We start from the raw sequence: 9,341 nt of genomic DNA on the forward strand, positions 1-9,341 counted from the left end.
GTTTATATTAATTTATTCTGAGAGGGAGAGTATACAAGTGGGGGAAGACTCTTAACTGACTGAGCCACCCAGGTGCCCCTGGGATTTCTTGTTATTGTTGTTGTTTATTTTTTTTTTTTTAAAGTAGGCTCTATGCCCAACATGGGACTTGAACTCACAACCCTGAGACTAAGAGTTGCATGCTCTAATGACTTAGCCAGCTAAGCACCCCAAATTTTAGAAGAGTTAATAGAAATATCGGATTTATAAACCAGTTTTGAGGAAATTTTGAGGAAATTTGTAAATATACCTATGCAATGTGAAGGCATCAACTATGCTCCTCTTTACAAAAAGATTGCATATCAAACCCAAGTGCTTAATTTGAGGTTATAAATATATGTTGTCCATAGAATTGAAATTCTAACCAAGCTTCTTAGAGTACATGTCTGCTGATCTGCATTTTCGAATGTCTGTGCTGGCCCAGCTAAGGAACTTGGTGACCAGGTACTGCTCTGCTGTGGAGACAGTGTCTTACTACTTCTTAAAATAGTCCTGACCTTGTTCACCACCATATCTGATTGCAATTTCTCTTTCTTTGTCAGGACTTTTATTCATTGCCACTTTCTAGGCTTGCTGTGTTGTTGAATTCAAAGAGAAAAGTTGCTTATATTGTGTCTCTTAATTTTAGGTCCTTCAGTAAAGCTTTGTTATTGGTCTATTTTAGCAGCATCAGAAAATTTATTGTACTTGAATAAAGATGTAATTAATTTTGGAGTTCCGTTGTATGTTCAAGGAGTTAGTTTCTATAACCAGAAAATACATCTAACTCTTGTAATTAATATCTTTGCAGTGTACATTTATTTGCACTTGTGTTGTCCACCAGTGAAAAAAATTGAGTCTCAGCAAGTTCTTTTTAAGAAAATCCTTAGGTTGGGGCGCCTGGGTGGCTTAGTCGGTTAAGCGTCCGACTTTCGCTTAGGTCATGATCTCGCGGTTCGTGGGTTCAGGCCCCGCATCGGGCTCTGTGCTGACTGCCAGCTCAGAGCCTGGAGCCTGTTTCAGTCTGTGACTCCCTCTCTCTCTGACCCTCCCCTGCTCATGCTGTCTCTCTCTCTCTCTCTCTCCTAGAAATAAATAAAAACATTAAAAAAAAAAATTAAAAAAAAAAAAAAAAAGAAAATCCTTAGGGATGCCTGGGTGACTCCATTGGTTAAGTGTCCGACTTTGGCTCAGGTCATGATCTTGTGGTTTGTGAGTTTGAGCCCCAGATCGGGCTCTCTGCCCCTCCTCTGCTTGCATCCTCCCTCCTTCTCTCTCTCAAAAATGAATAAACGTTAAAAAAAGAATATAATTCTTCCTGTTCTGTGTAGTAAAATGTGAAAGCAAAGTGTCTTAAAGCAAATGAAGGGCAAACAAATAGACTGGTGCACAGTAGCAGGTGGTGCACAAACTCATAGGTGGAGCAGTGGAACCCCTTGACTTCTGGGGGAGCAGTCCATTCATAAACTGACAAAGTTTTAACCATTTTAATATAAACTTCCAGTGATCCAAAACAGCTGATTAAAACTACATTATTTCCTCTCTGAACATGTCACCAAAATATATGGAGAGAATTGCAGTTACTTTGGCCCCTCTTAGTCCAGTGTTCACGTTTGTGAAGAACATCTGCTGCTCACTTTCTGCAAGTACTACACCTCTGCTCTGCTCCTAAGGCTGGGGACAGTGTTGAAGGACATGGAGCTATCACAGACAACCTCACAAGTCAAGCCAGTGGTCCTTTGGTTAGGGCCCAGTTTTTTTTTATGATAAAAAGAATCCAAGCCACATCTTATATTTAGGGCATAGGCGTTATCTACTGGGTCATATAATTTCAGTCACCAAGATTTTGCCAAAACCCAGAACTTAATCTTGTCCCAAGTATCTGTTTTGGCAAACCAAAGCCTAGCTTTGTGGTATATTTTTTCCCTCTCCCGTAGGATCTGATTCAGACTCTAATGGAAACAACCCAATAAAAACAGACCTGGTAAATCGACACACAGTGGTCTTGTCTACTCTAATGCATACATTGTTAGATAATCCTGATTTGTTCCATTTTTCAAGATTGTGTTCATTAGAAAGGAGCTTTACTACTAAATACTGATATGTATCAGGCTTCTGCGGTGGGAATATTCTTATTTTTAAACATTTAAAAGTAAAATAATTTTCAATCTAGTATACATAGTGCTACAAACTATTCACTAGAAAAAAAGTACAAGCTCCTCCTCACAAAAACAAGATTTCTTTACCAAATATCCTACCAAATCATCACAGAAAGGGTGAAGTCTCATCAGAAAAAGAGCAGAACTTAAAACACTGATCATGATTTCTGCTATAGACTGAATATTTGTGTCTCCTCCCTCCTCCCGGATTTATATATTGAAACCTAATCCCCAGTGTGATGATATTTGGCAGTGGTGAGAGGTTTCTTTGGTGTGTGTGTTTTTTTGTTTTGTTTTGTTTTTTTAAGAAACTGTTTCTTTTCCGTCAGCCTTTCTTTGGTATGTTCTGATAATACTGATTGCTCAGGTCTTTAATCATGACGGGAGAAGGGACTTTCTATCTTACTGGTTTGCATCATACTTGGTTACTTGATCTTACTATGCAGGAGGATCCTCAGGAAGGCTGTCATTTGCGCAGAATGTTAGTGCTGGTGACCATGCTGCATTGCATGATCAGAATGTTGTGGTGACCATGATCCTCTTGATGGCATTCCTAACTGAAAAGTTCTGAGGGCTGATGAGGTCAAAGATGCTTAAGGCAGTGGTGTTGTGTAAAAAGCTACAGTAGGCTTTGACAGTGATAGCCAGGGGTAGGAGTGTCCAGGGTTACTACTTGACTGGGCGTTGCAGTGAAGTCATGACCTACAGAGGGACTGGGATTATAATGGGATGTTCTAGAGGCCTCTGACTGCAATTAATTCTGGGGTGGGGTGAAGGATAAACCTAGGCATCACTTTCCTTCAGATGTGTTCCAGGTGACTAATGCACCACTGGGGAAGAGGAGGTTCTCTCTATGTTGGGAGTGGAGTTTTAGATATGTTACAGTGCTCAGCTGAGGCTGCTGGTGATTGGACTGCTGTCCGGGTGCTCAAAGGTAGGCTCATTTGGGACCATTCTTGCCAAAGGGTTTGAAAATTATTGCCTTTGTAGAGTACCTCTCTCCCAGGAACTTGAGGAACTTTGAACAACTTGGTTGTTTTTATTTTTATTCTTATTTTTTATTTACTTCTTAATTTATTTTTATTTTAAAATATTTTATTATTTTTTAAAGTTTATTTATTTTGAGAGAGAGAGGGAGGGAGAATGAACGGGGAGGGACAGAGAGAGGGGGACAGAAGATCTGAAGCAGGCTGTGTGCTGATAGCAGAAAGTGAGATGTGGGCTCAAACTCCTGAACCATGAGATCATGACCTGAGCTGAAGTTGGATGTTTAACTGACTGAGCCTCCCAGGTATCCCAATTTTTATTTTTATTTTTAGAGAGAGAGAGCGAATGCATATGCGAGTGGGGAAGAGAGACAGAGGGAAAGAGGAGGGGGAAGAGGGGAGAGAGAGAGAGAATGAATCTCAAGTAGGCTCCAGTCCCAGCTCGGAGCCCAGTGTGAGGTTAGATCTCAGTGATACCATGACTTGAGCTGAAATCAGCAGTTGAACAATCAACTGACTGAGGCACCTTGGCACCCCTGAACAACTTGGTTTTCGATTGTTTTTTTTTTCTGTTTATTCTTCCTTGTTTAGCTTAGCATTGATTGCAAGAAATGGCTTCAGCCTTTTCCTTTTTTCTTTCTAGTGTCTCGGCACAGTTTTAGACTGTTAGGTTCCTTTCTGTTCCTGTTGTCCTTATAGTATTTATATGCTTCAGAAGTTCCACAGGAAGGGAAGATTCTGTCTGCTTCTTTAGCTCTTATCTGAAACAAGTGTAACTGCATAATGAGTCCTACTGCCTCCATGCCCAGCACAGGGCTCGAACTCACAACCTCAGGATCAAGAGTTCATGATCTACTGACTGAGCCAGCCAGGTGCCCTGTGAATGGACAAGTCTTATGTAGAAACCTCAGGATGAAAAATTGTAGTTGTGCTTATTAAGAGACTGAAGAATTTTTTTTTATGTTTATTTTTGACAGAGAGAAAGAGAGCTCAAGTGCATGCATATGAGCGGGGAAGGGACAGAGCAAGGGAGACATAGGGTCCCAAGCAGTGTCTCTGCACTGACAGCAGAGAGCCTAATGTGGGGCTCAAACCCATGAACTTCAAGATCATGACCTGAGCCAAAGTCACATGCTTAACTGAGCCACCCAGGCACCCCAGGATCAAAGAATATTTTTGGTGCTAAGAGAAGAGTATCTTTCTCTGAGCCGTGTTAATTACAAAGCACAGTGACTTAAAGAAAAAAAAGATTGTGAATCCTAATGTATTTCAGTGGAAAGACTTGCAAGGTCTTTATAATGTGCAGATTATTATATCTAAACCTTTCCTCCTCCTAAATGAGTTCTTTGACATTTGCAGGGGATTGTCTAGTTGTCCTTTTTTTAATTTTAATTTTTAAAATTTTGTTTTTTTAGGCAATCTCTATACCCAGTGTGGGGCTTGAACTTACAACTTCTAGATCAGTAGCCACATGCTCCACTGAATGAACCAGCCAGATGCTCCTAGTTGTTCTTTTTTTTTAACAGAAGTATTTTTTATTAGTTTTAGTCTAAAAATCATCCTGTTCCTTACTAGATATTTACCTAAAGAATATGAAAATACTCATTTGAAGAGATACTTGCACCCCTATATTTATTGCAGCACGTTTCCAATGGCCAAATTATGGAAGGAGCCCAAGTGTCCATTGATGGATGAAGGAATAAAGATGTGGTATATATACACAATGGAATATTATTTAGTCATAAACAAGAATGAAATTTTGCCATTTGCAACAACATGGATGGTTCTAGAGAGTATAATGCTATGTGAAATAAGGCAGTCAGAGGAAGACAAATAATGTATGATTTTACCGATCTGTGGAATTTAATACATAAAATAAATGAACTCCGGAGCACCTGGGTGGTGCAGTCAGTTTAGCGTCCAGCTTCAGCCTCAGGTCATGATCTCATGGTTTGTGAGTTGGAGCCATGTGTCAGCTCTGTGCTGATAGCCGAGTGCCTAGAGCCTGCTTTGGAGTCTGTGTCTCCCTCTCTCTGTCCCTCCCCTGCTCGCTTGCTCTCTCTCTCTCTCTCTCTCAAATAAACATTAAAAAGATTAAAACAAATAAAATGAAGACCAACAAAAAGGGACAAACCAAAAAACACTCTTAACTGTAGAGAACAAACACATGTTTACCAGAGGAGAGATGGGTGAAATAGGTGAAGGGGATTAAGAGTACACATATCATGGGGCGCCTTGGTGGCTCAGTTGGTTAAGCATCCAACTTCAGCTCAGGTCATGATCTCAGGGTTCATGGGTTTGACCTCTACATAGGGCTCTGCACTGACAGTGCAGAGCTTGCTTGGGTATCTCTCTCTCTCTCCCCCCCCCCTCCCCTCCCCTCATGCCCCCCACTAGCACGTGCATGCTTTCTCTCTCAAAGTAAACAAACTTAAAAAAAATACACTTATCACAATGAACACTGAATAATGTATGGAATTAAGTCACTGTATTAGACACCTGAAACTAATATAATACTGTATATTTACACTGGAATTAAAATTTTTAAAAATCATCCTGGGGCACCTGGGTGGCTCAGTTGATTGAGCATCTGACTCTTGATTTCAGCTTAGGTAATGATCCCAGGGTCATGGGATCAAGCCCTTTGTCAGACTCCATGCTGAGCATGGAACCTGCTTAAAATTCTCTCTCTCCCTCTGCCTCTCTCCCCTGCTCACATGCACGCATGTGCTCTCTCTCACATAATTAATACAATATATAATATAATATAATAATCCTGTTCCCATTGTCATAGCCCCCAAGTTTTTGTGCATTGTATACTTGAACAATATGAATTTCATATTACCAGGTACATAGGAAACACTGTTGTATTGTAAACCAGATAGAGAACCTCCACGTGTTGCCAAATGGGGGAAAGCATATCATTTATAAAGTTTCCCCCAGGGAAACCTTTGGAGTTGTTTACAAAACAAAAAAAGCAAAACATATACTGGTGGGGGTTTTTTGGTTGTTGGTTTAACCCGGGCAATGAAACCCTCCTGATTTGGGGTTTATGACATTTTTTTAAAGTAAAATTAAAAAAAAAAATTTTTTTTAATGTTTTATTTATTTCTAGAAGAGAGAGAGAGACAGTGTGAGCAGGGGAGGGTCAGAGAGAGAGGGAGTCACAGACTGAAGCAGGCTCCAGGCTCTGAGCTGGAAGTCAGCACAGAGCCCGACGGGGGGCTCGAACCCACGCACCGTGAGATCATGACCTAAGTGAAAGTCGGACGCTTAACCGACTAAGCCACCCAGGCGCCCCAAAAGTAAAGTTTTTTTTAAGGTTTTATTTATTTCTGAGAGAGAGAGAGGCAGCGTGAGCAGGGGAGGGTCAGAGAGAGAGGGAGACACAGAATCTGAAGCAGGCTCCAGGCTCTGAGCTAGCTGTCAGCACAAAGCCCGACGTGGGGCTTGAACCCACGAACCGTGAGATCATGACCTGAGCCTAAGTTGGACAACTGAGCCACCCAGGTGCCCCTAAAGTAATTTTAAAAAATGTTTATCATAGTGCGCGCACGTGGCAGTGAGGGAGGGGTACAGAGAGAGAGACAGAGGATCCGCAGGCCCCATGCTGACAACAGAGAGCCCAATGTGGGGCTTGAACTTATGAACCGTGAGATCATGACCTGAGCAGAAGTCAGACACTTAACCGACTGTGCCACACCGGTGCCCCATGATGTGTTTTTGATACTTTGTAGCTTTTATTTATTTATATTATTTTAAAAATATTTATTTATTTTGAGAGAGAGAGTAAAATAGGGGCAGAGAGAGAAGAAGAGAGAATATCAAGCAGGCTCCGCGCTGTCAGGGCAGAGCCTGACACAGGGGGCTTGATCATGAGATCATAACCTGAGCCAAAATTGAGACAGATGCTTAACTGACTGAGCCACCCAGGTGCCCCAAATACTTTGTAGGTTTTAAGGAATTTACAAGTTTTTCTTCATGCTAGTAGAGACTTACTTAAGTCTAGAAAAGACAAGCTGTTCACGTTTTGAATGGCATAAATTACTTGAAATCAGGTCATTGTTTTTGCAGAGAATGGCCTGGAAAATCTTTGAGGATTAATTACACTCTGGAAAATAGGATTTATTTACTCCATTGTATTTAGATGCGTTTGTGAAAAATAATGATCAATTAAGGTCCTGAAGTGGTAGGAGTATAAATTTCTTTTGTGGTCTGCCTGTTGTTGAACCACAACAGAATCAGTTCTAAGCTAATTATTCCTTACTACTTATGAGAGAATGAATTTTGTGTTTGTCAGATTCTGTTTTAGTATTTTGGTGCTGGCCCTAATAGACCAGACATAATTCAAATTGTCTGCCTTTGGGGATAGTTTAAAGATTATAAAGCTGCATTTTTCCTTTTTGAGCTTGGGGAGATTGTACTTTGTCATCAGTGAAGGGTTTGTTTTTCAGTTGTTAGAAGTTTCCTTATCATCAGAAAACACCTCTTTAATGTGCAAAAGTGTATTAACTGGAGATCTAGGGGTTTTGATGCTTTTTTGTCCCTTCATCTAGGATGGTTTTGACTACAAGTAACAAAAAACCCTAATGAGACTTTATGAAAGCATAAAGGGAAATTTATTTTTGCTATGTAACCAGATATCCAGTACTTTAGTGACTACATCAGTGACCCTGATTTCTGTCTTTCTGTGCTGCATGCTCAGGATGTTGGCCTTGTCGTTAGGCTAGTGTCTTTTAGGGTCACCAGGTGACTTGGCTGCAGTAGTCTCAGATACAATCTAGACAGAATAATATCCTGAGGAAGAGAAGGGACACCTTGTTCTTTAAGACCGAGGTAACGTTTCCCAGAGGACCCCTGGCCAACTTCCTCATGTCTCGTGGTTAGAAGACAGTCACATGCCCTTTTCCTAAATCAGCTGTCTCATAGGATCAGAAGGAAGTACTGCTGTTCAAGATTCTCCCTTAGCTAGAATGGAGTTTCACATTCTCGTGAAGTTGGGCCACCTGATTGGGATTCTATTAGTGAGGAAATAGTGGAGAAAGACGTTATCATCTACAGCCTTCTCATTCCATGGTTTTCACAGTGGGCTTTGGAGGACACCAGACTTCAGGAGCAACCTCTGGTTGTTTATAAGTCAGAGCTGTTTCTCTTCCCAGTACTTCCAAGGCTAGGTAGCAGGGCTGGCTCAAGCCCCTTCGTCTGCATTGGAATATCCCACAGGTTTAGTGGTGGGCATGTCTTCAAATTAGAAATGAGGAAATTTGCAGTTAAGTGACTTGCCCACAGCTCCACACTTTGTAAGCAAGGGCTTCACAGAGAGTGAGAGTTTTGGGCACTTCCAGTTTTTTAGGTTTTAGGTTTATTTAAAAAGAAACAGCAAGCAAAGCCATAGAAATATGGGATGTTTTACATGTTTACTTCTAAGAAAATATTTGAAACACAAAAACAGTGCTATGATTTTATGTGTCTGTCATGTGGAAACAAAACATCAAAAGTCTAGATCTGACTGGAGGTTGGACTTGTGGTTCTGTTCTGTGGGGATTACAGAGCTGGGCATGCATCTCTGAGTCCAGCTCTTCTGGGGCACTTGGCACTGTCCATCCTTCTTCTTTCCCAGACACTCACTGACCCAGGATATAAAGTTCAGTACCTTCCTGGGACCCCATTGCTCATGAGGGCAATCCCAATGAACAGCTGAACCAGGATAAGAGCTGATTGACAGTGCTAAGTGGTGTCCATTGCCACCGTGGGCACCTCCAGGAGCCCGGAGAAGAGATCCTCCAGTGCTGCTTCCCCGCTTATCACTACCACTGTGCGACTCCTTCTCTTTTCATATTGTGCTTTTACTCCCTGCAGCCCTGGAATCATTGCATTCTTTCCAACAAAACTGTTTTTGAGCCCTTCTGTGTGCTAGGAGCTGCTTTGGATCCTACTTAGAGTCACAAAGGAATGATTTGGTGGTGGTGACAGACAAATAGATGACTGTACAGTGATATATTGCTGAGATAGTTGACACAGGTACCTTAGGAGCCATAGAGGTGTGCGCCCAACTCCTGTTTGGGAGAATGGAGTCTGGGGAAGAGTCCTTGGGGCAGGGAGTTTCCTTACCCTAAAGGAGGAGTGGAAAGTGGATAGCTAAGCAAAATGTGTGCATTGAAGTGGTGCTGATCACTTA

This window comes from Hyaena hyaena, unplaced genomic scaffold (assembly GCF_003009895.1).
Source record: "Hyaena hyaena isolate Hyena2069 unplaced genomic scaffold, ASM300989v1 scaffold_30, whole genome shotgun sequence".
Lineage (NCBI taxonomy): Eukaryota > Metazoa > Chordata > Mammalia > Carnivora > Hyaenidae > Hyaena > Hyaena hyaena.